We start from the raw sequence: 26479 nt of genomic DNA on the forward strand, positions 1-26479 counted from the left end.
CACTCTCTCTCGCTCTTTAAAATAAATAAAAAAATAAAAATCTTTTTAAAAATTAAAATAAAGCTTCAAAAATCAAGACAGTGCTTTTAGTTCTGGGTCGAGCACCAAGAAGGCTAGGGCCAGCATGTGTCCACCAAGAAACTGCTGAGGTCAAGGCATCGATTTTACGGATTTCATCACTAAGTTTGGGGAATATCCACCGACAGCTGGTCTGAAGATGAGAAAGAAGCCTGAGCCCCATGGTGACAGCAGCCTCACAGTCCCTCCGTGGTCCACAAAGGGCAAAACCAGGGAGCACTGACTTTTCGTGGAGATTCTGCTGCATTACGTTAGCCAAACTTGAAAGAAAATGTGCGATGTTCAACACTCAAAGTTTATGTTGTTCTTTGCATTCACTCCTCCAATGTGTGGGTACTGCCCAGCTGCAAGTGATTATATTAAATTTATAAAAGCAGTGTATTTTAGCCTTTTTATATTGTTTACAGCATATCTCTTATCTGATATAGAAGTTTTTAGAAATGAAATTGGGTCTGGCTGTTGAAATACACAGAGAAAATAGATTGTATCTTTTTCTGTAATACAGTTTAAAGCATATTAAGCTTGACTGAGATACATTAAAGTAGAATCTTACTGTATGGATGCTGCATAAAGAATGAAACAAGTAGATTTCTTTCTTTCTTTTTTTTTTTTTTTTTTTTTTTGAGTGAACACTGCTCTGGTTTTTGAGTGAGTGTTTTTTCTTCACTGTTCTGTAGTATCATGGAAAGAGACTTTTTCAAGATAAACAGGGTTTCATAAAACTTTCCATCCAAGGGGGCGGGGGGAGACTTCAAAATACCTTTGGAAAATAATGTTACAGGAGATTAAACCACATGTTTCCAGTAAAGAAATCTTTACTAACCCTTTGAACAAGGAGAAAATATGGATTTATTTTTTAGGTCAAAAACTGCCCTATGAATCAGAGCTTAGATTTAGGACTACTTGCAGGTTCCCAGGCCAGATGAATTTTCAGCACAATTAGCATTTCCTCATCTAGATTTGAAAGGCAACAATTCCAGCTTCACACTATCTTTTTTCTTGTCACCTAGGGAAACGTAACCCTCAAAATAAAGAGAACATTTCAAAGCCCCATTCTCTGTCAGACCAGGTGTGCTGGTGACCAGTGCAGATTTCTGCAGCCCTAGCGAGGCACCCAACTGAGCACTGAAGCCACGGGGTTCATGATGTGGATCATGCCACTGTGGTTAGACTACAAGCGAGGAAGCCCACGTAAACTCCTCAGTATATTTTTGGAGGGGATACTTAATTTATCATCAAAAATCTCACTTCTGTTTAAACTCTTTTAAAAAGTTACATTGCAATGTGTTCATTGCAGAGACTTGAAAATACTTAAAAGCACAAGGAGGAAAATGTATGTAGCTTCTAATCCAATTCTCCAGAGACAATCACTTTTACCACGTTCATAATACCCACCCCTTCATATTTCTATACAGAGAGCTATGGCTTTTATTAATAAAGCTGAGCTCACATTGTATATATTGTCCTTATTCTGTAACCTTATTCTTCTCATTTGCCAATAAATCTTAAACATTCTTTTATGTCATTAATTCAACAACACAGCACTTCAAGTTCTTATGGGAACCTCAAAGAGCCTAACTTTTGGCTATATTTTTTAAGCAACTCCCTCTTTTAGTATTTTAAACAATGCTAAAATAGGCACCCTTGCAGATACATTTCATGGTATATTCAAGATGACTCATTGTAATTGACCAAACCACTTCCCCTTTCAGCCCCTGTACTTGGTCCTCACATCACACACTCTGTTCATTTGACGTTCATGCCACCATATGTTACTGTGCAGTTACCAGTCAGGATTCTCTCTTTTTTTTTTTTTTTTAATTTTATTTATTCATGAGAGACACAGAGAGGCAGAGACACAGGCAGAGGGAGAAGCAGGCTCCCTGCAGGGAGCCCGATGCGGGACTCCATCCCAGGACCCCGGGGTCACGCCCTGAACTGAAGGCAGACGCTCAACTCCTGAACCACCCAGGTGTCCTATCGGTCAGGATTCTTATTTGCAAGCAGAGAAAGTAAATCTTGACTAACTTATGCCATAAAGTGAATTTGTAGATAGCTTACAAATCCCCAGGAAGACAACAGAATGCACTGGAGCTATAATTCTGACCGCATGGACCCACCACTGCCCCTTACCGCAACACACAGAACGGACAGCTTCCATCCCCTGCTTCAGTGACACTGGAAATTGGACACTGGTGCCACTGGAGACTAGAAATAGTTGCTGGCATCATTATTTCCAGAATGGATGCAACAACCCCAACCTTCTTCATTTATCACCTTGTATCACAGTCTCAGCAGGTGTGTCTGATTATCACAGGCTGTGGGTGCAGATCCCAGCTTCCAGGAAAGCTGGGCAGCAGGTACCTGGAGGTAGACCCCACCTTCTGAGCTCAGAGAGCTCGCACAGTAACGAGGGGCCCACATGCTGGGTACTCTGTACTCTTCTCTGTTACTGTCTTCTACTGAGTGCCCAGTCACTGCTCCTCATCAATTGACTGACTTAAGATTTCACAGAGTCTTCTTTTCCACTTCTTTTCCTGTCACTACTTTTGGTGTTATCAGTATCCACACATCTAGCTCCTTGACCTGTAGGTTTCTTGGTCTTCTAACTTCCAAAGACCTTTTCCTCCACCCAGCCCAGCCGCCACCTCTGTAGTCGTGTCCTTGACCTTGTCATTATTGCTATCTGCACCACCTCAGAAATCCTGATCTCCAGCACTCACATTCCCCTCTGTGACCACCATTGTCCTCACCTACTGTAGTACAACCTTTCCACCAGTTCTTTACCCTCTCCACCAAGTCCTCTGAATCATTCATTCCATCATTTTGCCATGTGTCAGTGTTTCATTGCTGCACTTCGTATTACCCCAAAACTTAGGAGCTTAAAACAAACATTCGCTATTTTATATTTGCCGTGGGTGAGGAATCTGCGTGGGCACGGCTTAGTAGAGTTCTTCAACTCAGGATCTCTGACAAAGGCTTCAATTAAGAAGTTGGCCATGGCTGTGGCTTCCTCTAAAGGCTTGACTGGAGAAGGATCTGCTTCTAGGTAGTTGGCAGGATTCACTTCCTTGCGGGTTGCTGGACTGAGGACTTCAGTTTGTCACGGGCAGCTGATCAGAGGCCAGTCTAAGTTCCTAGTGAGGCGGACCTCTTGATAGCATAGCTTACAACATGGAAGCTTACCTTTTTTAGAGCAGGAAAATGAGAAGATAAGAGAATGCCACTGAGATAGCAGTCAGTCTTTGGTATCCTAATTTCAAAAATGAAATCCAATTATCTTAATCACATTCTTTCACCAGAAGCAAGTCATTAGGTGTAGTCCACACACCAGACAAGGGAATCACACAAGGGTGTAAACATTAGGAAGTGGAGAGTCATTTCAGAAGCTACTTACCATATACAATCATCAGCCATTCCTTTTGTGGCCTCATGCTACTAAGATCGCACTGGTCCATCATTTTCATTTCCTGCTCCTTTCTCTCACTACTGGAATGCAAACAAAGCCCAAATCTTGCTTAAACCCAGCTGTACATCAGTTTGTGATACACCCAAGTAGCTGATCGTTGGTAAGAAAAATACACAACTGTGGTGTCTGGTGTCCCTCATAATCTATGATCCTAAACCTCAAAATATCAATCAACATGGTCCAGAAATCTCATTATATTTCTTTAGTTCACTTGCTTCCCCACTCTCTCGAACTATTTCATATCTTCTCCTCTTTTCTGTATATCCCTAAGTAACATTTATATAATAATGACTTCCAACTTTTTATCTGTAGACCTGATTTATTTCTATAATTCTTGGGTCATATATTCAACTGTCTCTTCAATGTCTATGCATGTACCCCTAAAAGACATTGCAAATATAATGGGGTTAAAACAAAATCTTAATCCCCTCCCAGCTGCCTTGTATCTGCTCTTCCTCTATAATTGAGGAAGATCATCCAGCTGCCCAAGTTAAATGTTGGGTTGTTTTGTAAAATTCCTTTGGTTTAATCAAATCAAATATACCAGTGTGTCTTGTCCACGAGGCTACAAAACATATCCTGTAATCCTTCTTTCTTTGCCACCATGCTAGTCTATGTCAGTCACCTCTCCATTGGACCCCTGTAATAGCTTCCTAACTGATGCCTCTACTTCTCTCTTGCTCCCGCCTACAATGCATTCTTCATGCAGTATCGAAAACAGTCTTTTAAAAATGAAAGTCAGATAATGTCATTCCCAAGCTTAAAAATTACAAATAGTTTTCCAATGTATTTGTAATAAACTTCAGTCTTCAGACACTGGCTTATAAAGTCCTATAGGATCTTGGCCAAAAACTACCTCCCCACCCTCATCTCATGACTCTGTTCCTTGTTTACCACACACTGACCATCCTTGTTCTTGTAAATATGGGCCTTTCTACTAGCTGTTTCCTCCTCCTGAAATGCTACTTTCATATTTGGACAGGGTTGGTGCCCTCCTTTCACTCAGATTTCTGTCTTAAGGTGAAGTGTTTTGAATATTACCTCATCCAAAAGGATATATTCCATCTAAAGTAGGCTCCTAGCCGTCCCTTCTGATCACACTATTTATATTACTACACAGCATAAATCATTATCTGATTTTTTCTTTCTTTCTTTCTTTCTTTCTTTCTTTCTTTCTTTCTTTCTTTCTTTCTTTCTTCTTTCTTTCTTTTTCTTTCTTTCTTTCTTTCTTTCTTTCTTTTTCTTTCTTTTCTTTCTTCTTTCTCTTTCTTTTTTACTGGTTTATTGCTTGCCTCCTTCTCTCTCAGATTATGAAGTACCCATGAAAGTAAGCTTCTACTCATCCCGCACTGTGACCCCAGTGCCCAGAGTGGTATCTGGCACAGAGGAAAGATTCAATAGGTATCTACTAGATAAAAGATCATTTTCTCAAGAAGTAGAATTACAAGGTCAAAGAATACACCAACACCTCTTAATATAAACCTTCATTTCAGAGAATCTGTCACTTTCAGCAAATGAGCACTTGTTCTGAACTTCCAACTGGAGTGTTGGGCAGTGCAAGGAAGGGAGATGATGATTTCCATCCCTGACACACACAGTACTACCACAACATGCTGTTACCTGATGCACAAAGTCTTTCACTTTTAATCCCTAAGCCTGATTTTTATCTAGAAGACTAATGAGGCCTGAAGCACTTGTTTTAAAATGTCTAGGGAAGATTTTTCCATCTTGTTCTTCAGCGTCCTTTTCCATGGCCTTTTTGTTCCTGAATTAAACTAACATTTTCCTCCTTTGTAGACACAGAAAATGAAACAAGCATAAGAAGCTAGAATTCTTGCATTTAAAAAGAAAATCATCAAAAGCAAAAGAAAGAAGAATTCTATAAAAAAAAAAATTCTTTCATTCATTCAACTAACATTTTTGAGAACCTCCTTTGGTCTGGAACTTGTCAGTGAAGAAAACACGGCCCACTGTTTCTCATATCATTTACATGATTATAAACACAGGATTCGGAGATTCATGCCTTTTCAACCTGAATTGTGTAGTTCCTTCTAACAGAAAAGGACTTCCTCTTTCCATAGTCCATAACATTCCTGTCCTACTGAGTCAACAAGACCTAAAGCTATCATTGACTCTCTACATTATTCATTAGACTTGCACTGTGGATTAAGAAATGAGATCTAAACATTTAATGACTTTAAAAGGCTTTTGTTTTATTTCCTGAGGACAGAGACATTTCTCATACCGTATTCTGCACAGCACAGCCTAGCGTCATGTGGAGTTGCTTAACCCATTCGCGCTAAATTGTTAGATGCGTATTTTTAAAACACATTAGTATCTTTAACGTATGTCTTAGAATTGATGATGTCTTACAAACATAAAGTGTGGCTTCTTTTCTTTCTTTCTTAGTGGTACGTAAAAGGAATAGTGCATCTTCCAACCACTGGAGTCTTAGTTTCGATGAAATGCTATAATAATGCTGAGTGATTTGCATTTCAAATGTTCTGGCAACCCAGAAGTTGATGGACTAAGTAGCCCTTGGGCTAAGGGACAGGAAACTGCACCAGAAATCTCTCTTGGCAGGTTTAGTTGTATTTTTTGCCCTGAATGGGGACATAAAGTGTTCCAACAGGCTTCTTCACCTTTCCTTCTTTCTTCTGGGAAACAACACACATCTGTGTGAGTCCAAGCCCTGGATCCATACAACACCATAACCTTGGCATGTTTCTTGACTTTCCTGTACCTTTATTTCATTTCATATGAAATGTGGAAACTATTTCAAAAATTTGTGCTTAAAATTAAATGAATGAAACCATGTAAAGTGCTTCCAACAGGGCCTGGCGGAGGAAACCATCAATTCTTTTTCCTCTCTTTCTCTTTTTGGAAGCATATCAACTTCTGCCCTTACCTTTTCCACTTCCAAGATTCTTGGAACGCTAAGATATACTGAGAGGAACCACCTCTTCTGCAACACGTAGGGAGCAGCCTGGACTCCAAAATCAGAGACACCGTATCCAAAGCAAAGTTCTAAGGTGGGGTTTCTCTCCCTCACCAATATTGACATTTGGTAACTTTTCGTTATGGATGCAATTGTCTTGGCCTTGCAGCAGCGTGTTTGGCAATATCCCTGGCCTGTACCTGCGAGATGCCAGTAACACCACCTCCCCAAAGTTGTGAGAATCAAATGTGTCCATAATTGCCAGATGTCTCCTGGAAGCAAAACTGTTCCCCTTTTCCACTGACAACCATTTTTCTAGCGTTTGCCAGCTAGTCACTTGGGCCTTTTCTCTCTCTTTTGAATAGGAATGATAACATTACATCCAACAGCTCTGAGGATGCACCGCTGTGCAGGGAAATCTAATTCTGAACTCTGGGGCCACTATAAACCTAATGCAGATTCAGCTTCCCATTTTCTAACTACCAGTGTTAATGTGTACGTTGAGGGATAGTTAGTGCTCCCCTGAAGCTGAAATGAAGCACAGCTAAAAAGAATGATCACACTGCAGACAGCTGGGAACAAGTTGTCGTTAATCTATAAGCCCTAAATAGTCTGCCCCCAAGGTTATACATTGGCAGTGTTGAAAAATAATTATAGAATGATAATCTTTGTCATATTTGCATATTATGTACCAAGAGGTGTGAACAGGGCAAACGTGAGCAAAATGGTAGCCATCAGCTTTCTATCTCCTTTTTCAGTGCCCTTCTCCCCACTGGGATGTCTCGTCCCCGTCTCTGGAGCCTCATGTCCTTATCTAACCCTGGCTCAGAAGCCTCTTCTCTCCATACTTTTCCACTTCCTTGCAGTATCTGTTAGGTCAATGACCTACCTCATAGGATGTTTTTCTTTCTTTCTTTCTTCTTTCTTTCTTTCTTTCTTTCTTTCTTTCTTTCTTTCTTTCTTTCTTTCTTTCTTTCTTCTTTCTTCTTTCTTCTTTCTTTCTTTCGATTTTTAAAAATGTATTTATTCACGAGAGGCATAGAGAGAAGCAGAGACACAGGCAGAGAGAGAAGCAGACCCCCTGAGGGGAGCCCGATGCGAACTCGATCCCAGGACCCTGGGGTCACGCTCTGAGCCCAAGGCAGGTGCTCAACCACTGAGCCACCCAGGCGTCCCCTACCTCAAAGGATCTGATAAGAGCTCAGTGAGTTACACTGTACCCCTTTTCAGGCAGTGTATTCCTTTTAAAATCACACCATTATTTGGCCAATAGAAGAGAGCTTTCCATATATAATTTGCTCCAGAGTAGAGGGAAATCACTCTGAAAATCAAAAGACCTGGATTTATCAATACTTCTCTATGGTTCTTGTGTGTGAAATGTTGAAAAAGTAAAAAAAAAAAAAAAAAAATCCTCCATGAAGGCTATCCTTCTCATTAGTTAGAAGGGAGACCTGCACTTCCTTCTGACAGTATTAAGCCATTGCCAGACCTATGATTAACTCTTCTCTCTGAATTTATACACAAGCGATACAGGGATTCATGTTGAAAGGATGGTGTTTTTTTTAATGCAGCTCTGTTGTGTGCTTAAAGCTGTGAAAAAAACTTCAGTAAGCCTCCGTCTTTTAGACCCAGTAACTGGAAGGATGGGCATTCCCAGTCTCTCTGAGCGCTAATGACAACACAACAACTTCTAACTTCATAACAATATTCACTGGACACACTCACTAAGCACTCAGCCTTGTCACGGACTTAGAGCTAAGTGATCTAAATGCATTATGCTTTCAAGTCTCATTGGACTATGAAAACCAGTGGCTGACATCCTTTACAAAAAAAGTATTGTATTTATGTTTGTTCCTAAATTCCAGAGTTTGCTTTTTCCCTGACATTACTTTTGTGACATCATTCATCTTTTGTGCTGTGTAAAAACAAAAAATAGGTAATTTGTTGAACACTGATTAACTTAAGGAACGTTTCGACTTTATCCTCATATAACCTTTCCCTGCTGATGTATTGTAACCTGGGGCCCTTATAAATATCGCAACTACTGCTTTATTCACTGAAATTTGTTTGGGGAAAAGAAGAGGAAGTTAACTGGTTACATTTTTGTTGGCATTAGGAAACAAAAGATCACGTGTTGAGACCCAGATTTGTCAACTTTCCTTAAGCACTTTTGCTCTAAGAGATTGACAATGTATTAATTTTATAAGATGATAAAGAAGTAACACACTCCAGACCAGCATTAACAAGAAATGAGGGTGGGAGAGGACAGCTAGGGGCCTACCACATGGTCGGATACCAGGAGAGTGTCTTCGTATCAAGGAAATATGGAGTGTAAGGTACATTGGAAATTAATTTAACCTACACCTTCAGGACAGCTTACAGGAGCAGGGCCTGGGGATGGAAGGGATGGTGTTTACAGGGAAAAAAAATAAATTAAATTAAATTAAATTAAATTAAATTAAATTAAATTAAATTAAATTAAAATAGCAATATAGTATCACACTTTACCTGGTGAACAGCATCTTTGTCTGAAAATTTCTCTAAGTTCTATGTCTCCTTTGGCTTAGATATAAGTTTGGCCTTTCAGCACATTTTATTAACGTGACCTAAAACATCTAAATGCTGTCTTCAGATCCCATGAGATGTAGAGAAGAGGAAAGGAAAGAAAGGAAAAAAATAAAATAGACTAACATGACCCAGGGAATATTTACAACTGGTAGTAAAACCAACTGCTTCTCAATCTGTGGCTTCCTTTCTTGAACCTTCTGTCCTAACTTCTAAAAATGCCATTATTCCTGGGTGAATTAGTAGGGAAGTTTTCTTAGCCTTTTGGAGTCTGAGATTTTTATAAAGCCTCCCTCACCTCCAATGCTCAGAGAGGAGCTTGGGCTGCATTTCTAACCTGGGGTCCATGAGGAACTCCTAGAAGATTTGTCACATAAGGACACACTCACAATTATTTTTTCCTATCTGAAGATTGTATTCAGAGGCAGGAGAGTTTAATGTCCCTTTTTGCAATTATGATGTTATTCCCTAATAAGCAAGTAAACTGTGATACATGATGCTGCTGTGCAGCGTGAGGAAATGTGAACCTGCCATCATTTCCGCATAATAGCATTGATCAGAGTAGAAATTTTTAAAAAATGAAATTCTCATTATTTTATTTTGGCATTTCTGTTTACCTTGAACGTCTTGCACCTGAAATGTCAAAGAAAACGGATACTACAAAACTCGTGCATACTAAGGTTTTGTTTCTATTCCGAAATAGCACGAGCATTTCTTCTGTATGGAAAGGGTCTTACCTTCCCACAAGCATAAAGCCGGCAAAGCCAAAGGAAAACCATATGTCCTCCAACCTGGCAATGCACCTGGCTGTGTGACTCTCTCTCAGGAAGACTCACTAGCAAAGGCTCGAACTTCAAATACTTGGATATGCCTCAAGCATAGGTGCCTTGTGGACTCGGGATGAAAAACAGGGCTGGTGATGAAGGCTCAACTGTTCTTTGCCCAAGTAGCTACTCCGGGAGAGGAGTTTGGGGATGATAAACCTACCGATGGAGGAAGAGCCTGTGCAGGCTGAAGTCAGAGGATGGGAGACCACTGTGCAGACATCCAGGAAAAGCGAAGGACTCCTGAAGGGCTTTCAGTTGAGATCTCACTGAATGTGAAATAAGGATTCACAACCCTTTCCCAGCTGACACGGATTCAAGAATGAGGACTTTGCAGACAGAAAAAGACAACTATTGTATGATCTCACTCATAGGTGGAATCTAAAAAGAAAAAAATTCATAGATGCAGAGAATAGAATGGAGCTTGATGACAGGAGGTGTGTTGGCAGGTGGGCATAATGAATGCAAGGGGCCAAGAGGAACAACCTTCTAGCTATAAAAAAAAAGTAAGCCATGGGGATATGATGGACAGTATGGTGACTATAGTCAATAATCTGGTACTACATGTTTGGAAGCTGCCAAGAGAGTATTCTTAAAAATTCTCATCACAAGAAAGAAAAAAAAATTTGTGACTCTGTATGGTGACAAATGGTATCTAGACTTTATGGTGATTATTTCACAGTGTGTACAAATATTGAATCATTATGTTACATCTGAAACTAATGCACTGTCATACTCCAATTATACCTCCATTAAAAAAAAAAAAAAAAAAGAATGATCACTTTGCAGAGATAACTTCCAGACAAAGGAAATCCATTCATTTATTCAAATATTTCCCTGGCATTTCCCACATGCCAGGTACCATTCTAGGTACCTAGGGTACAGCACTGAAAAATCAGATGGCATTCCTGCCTACGGCACTTAACACCCCAGAGGGGGGAAGTGGTTTGATGAAGAATCTTGAAAATTTTTGTCATCCTTCCTTCTCCCTTGCTTCTGACAAAGCAAGCTTATGGGTTTCAATTCCATTCTTGATTTTCATATAAATGGAATCATCTACAACTTGCTTAGCTTCTTCCATTCATCAAGAATGGAAGAGAGTCACCCAGCTGGGTGTTATGATACAGTGTTCTTTTTTATTGCCATGTGGTTTCCTAGTGTGTGAATATTTCCTAGTGTGTGCTATTCTGGACATTTGGACTGCTTCTGGCTTTTGCTTTCTCAAGTAAAGCATCCTTTTGCTTCTTGTTAGCATTTAATAATGCTGACATTTCATTATATTCATTATAGTTACTTTTTATTCAAGGCAAGTAATGCTGGTTTTCTAGTTTTGAACTAGTGAGAAAACTTTTCCTTTTAAATTTAATTAATTTTTTTAAAAAGGCTAAATCTATAGACAACTATGAAATATTTAAATAGATACCTGCACTTCAAGGAATATATTTGTTCGCTTTCACGAAGTAAGTGGCCAAATGACCGAAGTTTGGGAAACTGTTCTAAAAGACAGTAATAGGTGGCTCAAAATGGAAAGGTTTGGAGAAGAAGCACTACGTTAGGTTAGCCAACAGAAGTATCACAAGGGACCTTTGGATTTCCCCAGAGTGGGAATGTCTTGAAGGGAAGAAGGTCATCTTATTCACATTGATATGCACTAGAAAAGTGCTTGGTCCCCAAACTTGTTCTGGAAGCACGGAGTCTCTTAGGACCTGAGGAAGAGATTTGTCTCCAGAGAGATGATGGAATAGATCCCAGGCAGGAGGAACGCTGTGCAAAAGGGAACGCATCAGGGAAGATGAAGGAATGTTCGCAGCATACTAAAGAGAATAAACTGACTCCAGCAGATCCTTATAGGGTAGCAGCAAGGGATAAGAGAAGAAGGGAGGGGTGGGCCTGGGGAGGCGGGAAGCCGAGTCGCAGAGCCCACCTCCATAGGCTTTAGTCAGACAGTTCATTTTGTAGACTATACACTTGAATGTTTTCCTCACTATGGGAACTTGAAAAACATGAAGTAGCTTATCAGTGGAAAGCAGCTCAAAGGAAGCCTCTGAAATTTCCCTAGTGAATAGGGGCCTCAGCGCCTATCACCTTCGCTTTATTGGAAGAGTCTTCTGCAATGTCCCAGACACTGACTGCAGTTTGCACTCTGTTCTTCACCAGCGGGAATATTTGCAAAATGAAGCACAAACTTCCACCGACTGACTCACGGGTTCCAGGAACTCTGCTTCCAGACATGGAATTTGGTCTTTGCTTTCTCTTTTTTACGGCCCATGCACATCTCCTATTTCATCTGAAAGGCAAAGTTCTCCCAGAAGGGTCCCCTCCCGTAATGCAGCTGGCATTAGTTTAGATGGGACGAACCAAGTTCAAAGTTGGTCAGACGTATAGACGGCTTTGGACTGTGAAATATCTTTTCATCAAAAGCATATTTTGCAAAAGCAGAGAAGCGGCAAAACTCCACATCTCTTGCTAGCAGTGTGCTTCATGGTGTAAACAGAAATGTTATTTCCCAGCAATAGTTATTCTTAGGGGCCTTACAAGCCGTAATCAGCTTTGTCATCTCTGTAAGTGTAAACTTGAACGTGTAATAACTATCGTAATGAACTCTCAGACCTGCTGAGAACACATCTCCTGAATGCACCGGGGCCTGGGAGCAGGACAGCCTAACCCTGATTCGGGGCAGGCTCAGAGCAGGCAGGGCCCCCGGGCGGGGGGTGAGCCCGACCCCCAGCAGCCACACACAATGGCTGTAAGGCAGTCTCCAGGGTTTAGAGTTAGGACCTGGATTTTTCCCACCCTGAGATATGTGGCCCCGGAGCAAGACATTTCACTCACCCACATTTCACTGCGCAGAGAAGGAAATGAAGGCACAGGAGATACTCCGAGGAGTGCCACTTTCCTATTTCAGCTTCCAGAACTTCTGGCATAGTGTGGAAGTGGACATCTCCTTTCACTGAAGCAAACATAAATCCTATAGAGGTTTGTTTTTGAGTAATGATAATTACCATCACCAGGAGCACCTGGGTGGCTCAGTGGTTAAGCCGCCAACTCTTGATTGTGGCTCAGGTCATGATCTCAGGGTCCTGGGATGGAGCCCTGCTTCAGGCTCCCTGTTCGATGAGGAGCCTGCTTCTGCCTCTCCCTCTGCTCCTCTCCTGCTCGTACTCTCTCTCTCTCTCTCTCTCTCTCTCAAGTAAATAAATCTTTTTTTTTAATCTTCAAAAAATTAATAATATCACCATTTCATATTTCACACAGACTGATGATGCTCCTGACACACCATTAGAGAGAGACGTGCATTTGGAGCTGACTTTTCAAACAGTGCATGAAAGGTACACTAGTCCAGCCTCACTCTTTACCACCATTTGTTTGTGCTTCTCACAAATGCAAAGAGGTGAAAAAAAATGACCCTGTGATAAAAATGCATTTTGGGAAATCTTGCATATTATTTTTCAATTCCTGGAGAGTTTCTCTGGGCACCCATTGAGTAAAAGCTCTGAAAAACACTGAAACAAAGAATCCCTTTAATCCCATTTCCTCTCAATCTCTTTTACCAGGAGAATTCCCTCTTTTTTGCTCCTTTCTGTGCCCCACCCCAACCTGAAAACATTATTACTGTACTGTCACATTTTGAAAGATGTGGCTGCTTCACATTTTATTGAAAGACTGAAACAGAAGACATCAAAGTGGGTTGAAAAAGCTGCTGTGTATGAAAGAATTTGAGTATTCTTTCTCTGGGTGAGTATTAGGCTCCTAATATATTTCTAAGGATTAGACAAGACCAGACTTAAATAAGGTGGAAAGATGAAATATTGGGGACAATTCGACACTGACTCACAGAGCCAAAAAGTATCTGGATTCTTCCCTTGAATTGTGGGATAACCAAATGGGGAAATTCCAAGAGGGGAAATGCAAACAACTGATAAATACATGAAAATATGTTCTACCTCACTGGTTCCCTGAGTAGCACACGCTAAAACAAGACTGAGACATCATTCCTTCTTCTATCAGATTGGCAAATATTTAAAAGAATGCCAAAAATCGTGTTTAGAAGGGGATAAATTGGTATCACCTTTATGACCGGCAGTTTGGGCATACTGAAATGCCTCCAAAAACACTTGTTTCACGTACGTTGGAAGTTCTACTTTTTGGAATGTGTCCTAAGGGAATCAATCAGACTAGTGCACCAAGATGTGTCTACAAGTTGTTTATTGTAGAGTAATTTATAATAGTGAAAACAGAGTGAAAACTGGAAAGCCATTAAATGTTCATTTTAAAAAAATAGTTCACTTAAAGGCAACTAATGACATGGACCATTTGGTTCCATAAAAATTATTATAGAGACATATTTCCTGGTGCAAAGTGTTTAGGATATATTATTTAATAACAAGATGCAGATTCAAAGCATTGTGAATGGGGGCATCTGGGTGGTTCATTTGGTAAAGTGCCTGACTTCGGCTCAGGTCATGATCTTGCAGTCTTGAGATAGAGCCCCGAGTTGGGTTCTCCACTCTGCAGGGAGTCTGCTTGTCTCTCTGCCCCTTCCCTACTCATTCCCTCTATCTCTCTCTCTCTCTCTCTCAAATAAATAAATAAAATTCTTTAAAAATTGTGAATGCTTTGATAAGACTTTTGTAAATGTGTATGGTGATACATGCTCTGCTATTAACAGGTTGTTTCTAGGTGCTAAAATCATAGCTCTTTTTTCCAATTATCTAACTTACAATTTTTCTAAAGTAAAACATATTAGTTGTATAGTAAAAGAAAGATGAATTTTTAAAAAGAGGTCAAAATCCTATTTGGAGATAAGAGCAGCACTGAGAAATTCATTAGGAATTTTTCAACCCAAAAATGTGAATGTTCTGTGGCCTCCTCAATTGTACTATGTAGAATATAAGCAGCAAAAATTAGAAGTCCTCATTTTTTATTACAAGCTTCTTGAGATTTATTTTGAAAATTAATCTCATTACAAAATAAAATTAAGAAGCGCTTTTTGAAACTATCTAGAGCTTTAAAAATTCTTGGCCCAGCTCTCTCCATTTACAGATTAGAAAAAGGCTCTAAATAAAGCTAATTAATGGCAGCACTACAGTCAAAATTGCTCAGGCTTCCTCAACTATCTCTCTACAGACCAAAGTAGTTCATTTATATATAACAAAACATATCCAACATTAAAAAAAAATTTGCATGTGAACTGTTCAGAACAATAGGTAAACAGACATATAATAGAAAAGTCATGAAGTATCAATAACAGCATCAGATTTTGCTCACATCTACATCATATTAGGGGTTGTATTTGTTTGTTTTTTAAAATAATGTCTATTTTCAAGAATAAAAGGTAAGTTACAAAAGCAATATGTGCTCATTGTATAGAATTTAGAAAATACAAACATCATAAAAACCATCAGAATTATCCAAAATCCCAGTTGAGCTTTTTTAAATAAAAAAGTTATTATTATTTTTTAATTTATTTATTTGAGAGAGAGAGAGAGAGAGCACAAGTGAGGAGGAAGGGAAGAGGCAGAGGGAAAGACCCCCAAGCAGATTCCCCCTCTGAGAGTACAGCCTGACCCGTGGCTCCATCCCATGACTCCGAGATCATAACCTGAGCCAAAGCAGTCAAAATGTTCAATGAACTGAGCCACCCCGGCCTTGCCTCTGAGCTCTTTTTTTTTGTATGTATTATAGTATACATATTTATTTTAGAAAAATAGGATTATATTCCATCTTTTTTTTTTTGTTTTGTTTTTTTTTGTTTTTTTTTGTAGCTTGACTATTTTACTTTTAGGAAATTCACTTTCTTGGTTTTGATTTATAAGACTGAAGGTCTAATGAGAGGGACTCTAGGTCATGTTGCAAGTGTTTTTCCTGGTTGTTCAGCTTTCCATTTTGTTTATGGGTTTTGTTTTACTTTTTTTATGCAGTAAAAAATCTCATTATTTTCATGTAAAATTTCTGCCTGTTTTCTCAAGGCCATCTACTTTCAGAAAAAGTATCAAGTATCAAGCTTTTTTTATTTTCTGATATTATCACTAATGTCAATCGAAATCACTCAAATGATTTGAAGGCCAAACATTCTTCATTCCAGACAACTTCATTCCGTTTCAAGCTAAAACTATTTTTCAATGGCCCCGATCTTGACAGAGGAATGATCCATAGTTTTGCAAATATAAACTGAAAACTTGCTAGGTTAGCGATCATGGTGGGCGTTTGGGGGGTGAGGGAAAAACTGAGCAGGAGTTAAAAAATACAGTCAAAGGCTAGAAAATGGGGAAAACATAACTGATGTACAAATGTGTGCTGCATTAGGTGTAATACCAAGCATCAAGAATAATTCTAAAACATTTAGTTAAAAACCCTAATATTTCCAGTAATCTAATGTTGTTCAATATAAAAATTATTTAGATGTGCAATTTCTTTCCATTTTATTTTACCTACTGGAATTTTTTAAGCAGTGAGGATTATGTCCACTAACTTAGGAATATTTATCAGCAATCAACATGTAAACTGAATGTGAATCTTCAGCTCATAGCTGGACTGAGCCATATATGTGCCCCAGAAAGTAATTGAAGCATTTAAAATGTATGTTCATCATTTAGGGAAGAAAGTTGGATGATATGTCTCATAAGGGCAGACAAGGAGACCTACAGGAGGCAGCCCTGAGTTTTCCACCTCCTCTAATGTTCAAATAGTTCCAATCTGGCCCCACACTTGCACTAACCACTGCAGTTAACTAACTACACCCAACCTCCTGGGATGGCAATTTCTTCCATTTTTCCTTTGGAGAGTCTCATTGTCCATACCAAGTATGTCAACTTTCTGAGAAGAGTTTGGCTAACCACCATTTTCTCCAGGAGTTTTTGGACTCCTTATCAATCAGAGCTATTTGACCCACCATGCAACTTCATTCTATTTCAAGCTAAAACAATTTCTCAATTTGTTGGTTTCATGGAAGCTGAAACATTCATTAGGAACTATTAGCACTGCATGGCCTCTTCTCCAATAGGGGGGCTAAACATGTGTTAGCTATCCTTTTGTTCCTAGCACTTTAAATATCTTTTGAGATGTATTAGATCCTTAAAAATCAGTTAGCTAGATACATTTAAAAAGAGGAAGGAAAAAAAAAAACATTTTTGTGGATGCTAATTTGCTGTAGGTTGGTGGGCACTCTCTTTCTCAGGCCTGATTGCTCTTACCCTACCCTCTTTGTATACCCATGCCCCCTCCAGAGGAGAAGTAGAGGAGTGGTGTGCAGGGCTCTTTTCTTCCTTTGGCTCTTGTTACTATGCAGAACTACTTTCTGACTCAGCTTTCTCTGAAAACAGAAATTAATTCTTCTTGATCAAAGTTGCACAACCCTTTCCTAAACTCACTTTCTCTCTCAGCAACATTCAGACTATGTTATTTTAGCTGTGTTTTATGTGGTTACAAAAAAATGCCCTCCCAATGTGTATGTAGAAAAGAACTTCAATAACAAAAGAAGAATTTTTTTTTTGTTTTTGTTTTGTTTTGTCTTGTTTTTTTTTTTACTCTGCATATGATTTTAATCCTTTCAGACTGAGGCCTTTAAGAAGAAAATGAGTTTGGTGAATCAGAATCAGTGAATGTACCATCCTGGGTCAGTCAAGGTTGAGTCATAATGACCCTATCCCCAGGATATCTTCATCCTTATTCACACCTTCCACATTATTCAGTCTCCAAAATAATATTTGCTATTGCTGTAACAACTAAATCAGCAGGAAGCAAAGAATATTTTATAAATAGTGGTCTTCACATTTCTGTCACTGAATGATGCCTACTCTTGTGACCTGTGTCTATCTCATATAGACTCCAAAACCTCAAGAAGATAATCTATAAGACATAAACATTTCATCAAAATGAAAACACAAAAGAAAAATAAGACAAAAGTATTCCAGGACAGGATATCCTGGTTACTGGAACTTCCTTGTTGCTTTTTTGTCTTGTTTTGTTTTTTGTTTTTATGTAGGTTCCAACCCAGCGTGGAGTGCAACATGGAGCTTGAACTCAAGACTCGGAGATCAAGACCTGAGCTGAGATAAAGAGTTAGAAGCTTAACTGACAGAGCCATCCAGGTGCCTCTCTTGCTGTTTTTGTTTTTGTTTTTAAAGAAGACTTTCATAACACTTCTATTGGTAAGATCAACTTAATCATACCATTGTGACTGACGTTTTATTTCTCAAGGCCGAATTCAAACTTGCCTTTCTATCCATTTCTGAAGCTCATGGGATTTTCTAGAAATCTAGCCCCCAAAAAAATCAGTCCAGGAAAGAGAAAACATTCAGCCAAAGGACATAATGCCAAGGATCAGCTTTTAGGTTAGTTTTGCCCAAAAGGAAAGTAAATAAAACTTGGATTTAAACAATCTTTACTCAGAAAGAAAAAAGTGAATTTTAAACCTTCCAAAATTAGTTTTAATATGTAACAGAAAGCTTATTAGTTTACAAGTCAGCAGACCTGTGCCCTTTCTCTCTTACTTAGCTGACTGACCTTCAACAACAAATTCAGTCTTTCTGGGTCTCGGTTTCCAGAGAAGTAAAAAAAAGTTAATATCAACTCCTTGTATCAGTTATCTATCACTCTAACAAACAATCCCAATATCATTTCTCACAAATCTTGAGGATGACTGGCTGCCCTCATATAGGCTTGCTTTTGTGGCCTTATTCATCTGTTGATCTGTGGGTACCCAGAGAGTCTGTGAAGACTCATCCACATATTTGAGGCCTTGGTGTAAAGATGGGAAGACTGGGATTACCGTCTTCACATGGCCCTTTATCATTCAGTAGATTAGCCCAACTTGTTCATGTGGCATGTAAGTCCCAAGAACGTGAAGGCAGATGCTTCAAGGCATCTTGAGGCTTAGACTCTGGAGCTCCTACAACATGTCAGTCACATGCTATTGGTCATAGCAAATTACAAGGCCAGCAAGATTCAAGGCAGAGAAACACTATCTACCTCTCACTGGGACACATGACAGCATCATATTGCAAAGAGTGTGAACATAGGGAATTGTTATTCATTGGAGATATTATTATAATGACCTTCCTCCTGCCTCATATTCTAGAAGTCCTATTTTCAGATTGCGTACAGTTTAGCAGAGTTTTTTACAATTCTGTCAATTGAAAACTGTAGTAAATTTTTATAGTAATAGCACACAGTGAATCACACCTCCCTATGTCCGTGTCTTTGTGCATTCCCTGACCACCCTGAAGAAGATGTTTGATAAAGACCTCTGCACCAAGGCTTGGTCTCTTGAGACTGCCATACCATAAAGATACCTGGGATGCAGGACCACATGCAAGAGGAGTTCAGCTGAGCCCATGTCACAGAAGGTCCATCAGCTAAAAGCAGCTCCATGTGTGAGCCTCAGTAATACCACCCACAGACTCATAAAAATAATAAAATTCAATTGTTTTAAGTCACTGAGTTTTGGGATATCTCATAACATAACAACAGATAACTAAATACAAACCCAAAATATTCTAACTAAAGGGTAGCCTCTAACCACTGGTAAATACTAGCCTCACTACAAAATCACTAACTCATCTCATGAATTTAAACATACAGAATCGTGTAATTTCAGAACTTGGGAAATTTAGAAAAAAATATAATCTAATAGTCTAAAAAGGGTCTTTTAGCTTCAGGACTCTTAAAACTTCTTACTCGAAAATGTATAATAAAGAAGTATCTTAATAGGATAAATTCATTTCATTGGTTCAGGTTTATGGAATACACTTACAAATCCACTTAATGCAAAATTGCCTTTTCTTTAACACAAAAATAACACAAAAATATAAACTCATGCTCATAGATGGCAGTAAAAGAATTCTTACAGTTTAAACTTACAATTAATTGGTATATATATATATATATATATATATACACACATATATATAATATGGTATAAAGCAAATCCTTATTCAAGACAGACGAGTAGTTGTAAATATTTAAAGTCATTTCACTATTTGCCTTCAAGTTCAGAATAGCAAGTGGTTAGGAGAAGTGTTATAACTTATTCCTATTCAGAAAAATACAAACTCATCAGTACAAGTGAATACTTGATCAATGGCCTTCATACATTTATATTTAAAATACATTACATTTGGCTATGTAAAGATGGCAATCTTGGAAGAATTTAAAGCCTAAAGAATTCAAATCAAATGTCTGTGGAGCCCTTGAAGAACCTCCTGGGTATTCTGCTATTCTTTGGAATTTATTTTAGAAACTAACATTTGGAAACTGGTTTTGCTCTGTTGTTGATGGTGCTCAAAGCTGATGGAAGCTGATTGGACATCTTGAAAGAAGGATTGCTTCATGATTCAGGTGTCAATGCATCCTCAGAATCATTGTTTGGGCTTTTTAAAGAGTCTCTGCTTTCTTTCTTTCTTTCTTTCTTTCTTTCTTTCTTTCTTTCTTTCTTTCTTCTTTCTTTCTTTCTTGTCAAGAATAAACAACAAACTCAGGAAAGGAACCGCCTAGCAAAAGAAATTTCAGTGTTAAAATTGAATGGTATTTTTAATCTCAGTTGTGTGAACCTGCAACCACTCGAGGCCTCAGCAGGGTGTCTGGAATTCTCCAGTTCAGCCAGTGAGAACGTGCTCTCTTGAAAGCTTTGGTTTACCTTCACCACGGTTTTTGCCTGGGCTGACGGTATAGCAGTGGGAAACCATGAGCTCTATGTCCAATTTTAACAAACTCTTTGCTTCCAAAAGGGAAGTCTGATGACAGTGAAGTCTTCAGCCATTTGATGAGTTGTTGAAAGGAATAAAATAGTTCTGCTGAGTGCATGCAAAAATCAGTGTGGTCATTGCTGTGCTGCTACAATACAAAGTCTAGCAGCACAACAGGAAGAACTGGATTGATTTCTATTCCAAGGCATTATTAATAGTGAGACACATCACAAAAAATGTGACAAACTGTACATTCAGAATTTAGGAGTCCCAGAAATTTTTAATTACTCCTGCCTAAGCAGAAAGGAGGGTAGAAGAAAAGGCCGAATGGAAGATGTCAGGGGCCATTTATCCCTGGGCTCAGCACTGGGGATATAGTTGTACAACATAGACATGGTCCCCACCCTCCTGGGGAGGAGTTGTATACACAAAAGGACAAAGCAAAAGAACAAACACACCTAGAAAATGTTCAAAACTCTGAGACCAGCCCTGGATGACATTTGGACCTGACTATTGGGGACACATTCCTATTCCTATTTAATTTCTTGATCATATTTACAGTGTATGGAAAGTTGAATGGAAATAGTGAGGTGAAGTCATGATGTCCTTGAGCTACAGCTCTCTGACCTTCCACAGGGGGACCCTCTGACCTCCCCCCACCCCGCAAAAAAAAAAAAACAAAAAAAAACTGGTAGCATCACCTTGATGAATTCGGCTTGGGCTTATTAGGCTAATCACCCTGAATAATTAGCACACTGACAAGGAAATCTGCCCCTAAAGACATATCACAGGGCTGATGTATAAAATCTGATGCCAATTTATTGATTTACACTAAGAAATATAACTACTGGATAAACCAACATAAAAAAAAGTATTATCTTGCAGTAGGCAGATACATAGGTAACCAATTATAAACAAAAAGTTGATTTTAGGCAGCATTCTTCCCTAAGGTAGCATGTGCCCAACATTTTTACCAAGCCAATCTTGCCTAAGAGACTATGTGGAAGCTCTTGCTTTGGGCTGTCTGTATGCTCCAGCTATCAGCCCACCTCCAATCTGTGACAAAAAACCACTGTCCTTGCTACAATGGTGGACACAACCAGGCTTAGCTAACCAGGGCTCTCCTATCCCTTGGGCCAAAGTGATTGGTTCTGCATAGGCACATGACCCAAATCTAGCCAATTAGGATTCACCTTCAGGATCTTCTCACTAAGGCTAAGTGCAAAGACCTCTGACTTCTTAGGAATAACTCATCATTGCCCTCTGTACTTGCTCTTCACCTTTAGAGTAACTCTTAGGACCCTTAACATTAAGGAACATGGCTCTTCAGAGACACTTTGCAATATTCTATATACCTCTGTAATATTTGTTTTCTGTTCTCTTTTTATAAAGGACTCTTTCAGAAACAACAATAATCTTGTTCCTGTTGAGTGATTTTTGCACAAACATTTGAGTAAAAAAATTCTAAAAGCATTCTATTAGTGACTGCCTGCTATACTCCAGGTACAAGCTTAGATCCCTGCAATTCAGTGCTAAGTAAGCACACATGCCAAAAAGTCCCTGCCATGGAGACCAGAAGATCTAGTGGAAGGATGAACATTAATTTTCTAAAGCTTACAAAAATAAATATATAATTATAAATCATCATGAGTACTATTTTTAAAAAGCTTCAAGGTGCAATAAAAGTGTGTAAGCAAACTGCTAGGGTTTTATAGTTACTTACTCTCCTTTGCTTTGGTTTCCTTACTTGTAAAATCAGAACCCTAGAGTATACCTTAGTGTAGCTGTGGAGATTAAATATAAAATGCTTTGATGAAAGCCCTGGCTAGGGGTCAATTTTAGTCATTTCTAATATAATCATCACCAACCAACCACAACATTATTTTTGTTACAGGGAACTAGGCCTGATTTGGGGGTGGAGAAGACTTCCCTGTGGAAGAAATTTGAGTTCTGAAAGAGTGACAAGAGTTTACTCAGCAAAAGGGTGAAGAAATAGCAGGGTAGGCAGAGGGAAAGCCCAGTGGTGATAAAGCATATGGAATGTAGAGACATGGGAGTGGACCAGTGAGGTTGGGGCATAGTACGTGATGGGGAGAGGCCTGCCTATGGGTCATACAGGATAGTGAGGTGGACAGCAAGTGATATAATCAAATTTGCAATTTTTAAGACCACTGTTATGGACTAAATGTTTATGTCCCTCCAAATTTTACATGATGTTGTTCAACCTCCAATGTAATGGTATTAGGAGGTGATGCTTTTGGCTGGTAATTAGGTTAAGATGATGCCATGAGGGTGGAGCCCTGTGGTGAGATGAATGCTCTTATAAAGAAGAGGAAGAGATACCAGTGCTCTTTCTCTTTCTCTCTCTGCCATGTTGAGGATACAGTGAGAAGGCAGCTTGGTTCTCAACTTCCCAGCCTCCAGCACTGTAATAAATGTCTGTTGTTTAAGCCACCCAGCCCATGGTATTAGGTTATAGCAGCCTGAGCTGGGCCAGCACCGGTATGGAAACTTTGACAAGATGTAATGGTCACCTGCAAAGGCCAGTGGCAGTGGGTATGAGAGAGGGATTCAAGAGCTGTGTGGGATCAAATCCCTAAGACTTAAGGAGAGTTAGCTATAGGAGCCAAAGGAAAGAGATGTCAAGTCCGGCTGTTGTGTTTCAGACTTGTTGGTGAAACTGGGTAGAGTGAAACCATTGGTGGAGAGGAAACTAGAAGAAGATTGAGTGGGGGAGGCACAAGGAGCCGGAGAAGCATCTGGTAGAAGGACGAAAGATGCAAGGTAGTGAAGAATTGAAGGTCAAGGAGACACAGAAGTAACGAACTCTCTCCAGATCCCCCAAATCCTGTTCCTGATAGAGCACTGCAGATGAACTCAAGTCTAGTTGTGACTTCCTTGACACCAGCATTGGGTCCTCAGACTAACCTCCTGTGAAGAATGCTTCCGGTCTCTGCCTCCTTGTGGCTTCACTTACATAACAAGGCATTCCTTCAACACAACTGGTGTCCCAGATTCCCTGGAGCAGCAGGAGACTGTGTGAAATATCCTGCCCTAGGACAATGCTATCAGAATAAGAGGCTGTTGACCTAAAAGGATCTTTCACTGGCCAAACCCACGGCTGACCTATCCAAGCTTTTGCAGCAGTCCTCATGCACCCAGTGCCTCTGAAAGTAGAGTCAGACCTCTAATTCTCAGGAGGGATTCTGAGGCCAACCTGCATTACTAAGATGACTGACTATAAAACCTTACTTGAAGAAATGCAATGTTATTATATTCAGGTATGAATCATTTATTATTTTTTTACAAGAATAAGTTAACAAAGTGTTTCAAAGTGGAGTCCCTGAAAGAAGGCTTCAAGGAGTGGAAAAATAATTATCTGAGTTTAGCACACCAAGGCTTTAATGGAGTGGAAATTATGTACAAAATCAGCCTCAAACTGGCAGCCTTTGATAGTTTTGCCTCCAAATCTTTTTTAAACAATTTGAATGGATTGACAACATTTAACAATCCATAAATTCCAGGTAAATATCAGAGCTTTGAGTATTTCTTTAAAATAGAAAGTTCTGGCAAAGCTGGGCACACATGAAAACAATGAGCTGAAGCTCTTTACTTTGGGTGTCAGCTTCCCGAATCTTTCCAGCACTCACCAACCACTCTTTGAGGTGTGAGGAGACTGAGACCAACTCACTCTGCTGCTTTTTTATCATGCTTGCACTGTTGTTTTTCTTTAACTTGAGCATTTCCTCTACCTATATCTCTACCAAAAGAGGGAAAAGTAAAACTAAATCAAAATGGCCATACAATTTTAGAGAAATTGAATCACATTTCTTTATAGAAGCTGAAATTATTTCATTGTGTAAGGGTGTCTATCTAGAAATCTAACTAGTTCTCGCCAACTATTTTCCTCACCTACTCAATCCCTATTGCCATTTGAGTTGCCACCTCAGTTTGAGTCCCCAAAAGCAGAGCCTGAGACCAGGACTCAAGTAAAGGCAGTTACTCTGAGAGGTGGCCCCTAGAAGCTGGAGCAAAGGCATGAGGAAGACTGAGAGACAAGGTAGGAGGAAAGTCACTGGAATGGTGCCGTAGGGATGTAACTGCTATGGGATAATGGGTCTTTGACAGGCAAACAGAATATGCATCTAGAAGTAGGAGGCTGAGAACTTGGGAGATAAGAGGATGGTTCCTGGACCCCAGTGACTAAAAGTTTACCAAGGGTCACCAAACTCCCCACACTTATAGGCTGCTCTCACTCCCAGCCTGACAGTCATCAGAGAAGCCCTGGAGTGCAAAGTAGAGAGACACTCAATGCATACCTGAGCTAGGACATAAGACCACAAGGTGCATCTGAGGTAGCATGGAACCATCTGAGGGCTGAAGCCAAAGGTCTGCCTAGGGAGATGATGCAATGCATCTAAGACATCCAGGGCAGTTGCAAGCCCTAAAATTAGTATGAACATGACTCTTGGGACTCCTGTGATAAGAACTTCAAAAGCTGAGACTCCCAAAGCTGAGAGACAACATGATATAGTGGTTCCAAAAGGATGGACGTCAGGCCCAGGTTCTCTGGGTTTGAATCCTGACCCTAACACTTCCTGGTTGGGTTACTTTGGGTCAATTCAATTACTTAATCACTATGATCCTCAGCCTCCTCATCTGTAAATCAGTGATAATTGTAGTACGTACCTCAAAGGGTGTGTGTACCTGGAATGGAACATTAGCATTAATAATTTTAAGAATAATAATAAACATCAGGTATTAATATTAATGTGTCTATTTTCTCTTGCAAATCTTTTCTCCACCAAGAATGTAAAGCTAATATCCCCTGCTAACTTACAACCAACTCTCCATAGGATTGCCTGAACTAACATTTGTTTTCTGTGCCTAGGAGTACCTGATAATCTCTTCCACAAATTCCAGAAAATAAAACAAAGTACAAAATTTTTATCTGAGTTCTTTGCATAATTTCTCAAATAATGTTCTCAATTCCAATTCCTAAAATAAGGGCTAAATAATATTTTGATTTAATAGCCACTGTGGAAAACAGTATAGAGATTCCTTAAAAAATTGAAAGTTGTACTGCCTTATGATCCAGTAATTCCATTGCTGGATATTTACCTAGAGAATATAAAAACACTAATTCCAAAAAGTAAATGTACTCCTGTGTTTATCGCAGCCTTATTTACAATTGCCAAATTATGGAAGCAGCCCAAATGTCCATCCATAGATGAATGAATAAAGAAGATGTGGGATACATATACAATGGAATATTATTTCACCATAAAAAAAAAAAGAATGAAATCTGGCCATTTTCAACAACATGGATGAATCTAGAGGATATAATGCTAAGAAAAATAGGTTGGTCAAGGAAAGACAAATACCATATGATTTCACCATATGTGAAATTTAAGAAACAAAGGAAACAAAGGGAAAAAAGAGACAAACAGAAAATCAGACTCTTAAGCATAGAGAGCAAACTAGTGGTTACTAGAGGGGTGGGAGGTGTGGGATGGGGGAAATACGTGAAGGGGATTAAGAGGACATTTATCATGATGAGCACTGAGTAATGCATACAGTTGTTGAATCCCTATATCGTGCACCTGAAACTAATATAACATTGTGTGTCAATTATACTAGAATTTTAATTAATTAATCAGTTAATTTAAAAATGTTTTGACTTGATTATAAATGACCGAGTATATAAAAAAAAAAAAATCTGATACTGTGTTTCTCCATCTTTTGAAACAAACTAAAAGCATTTTTTAAAATCTGAAGATTCATACCAGGCTCCCTAATCTGTCTTTCTAGGCCTGCATTCTGGGAAACCTTCACCTCCAGCAGCGCTGCAGCATGGTGGGCGTGAAGACACCACCTAGGGATCTTGCTGGTAATCAAGATCAGCAGGTTAAGAGTGGAG

This window comes from Canis lupus, chromosome 36 (genome assembly GCF_048164855.1).
Source record: "Canis lupus baileyi chromosome 36, mCanLup2.hap1, whole genome shotgun sequence".
NCBI classification, from domain to species: Eukaryota; Metazoa; Chordata; class Mammalia; order Carnivora; family Canidae; genus Canis; species Canis lupus.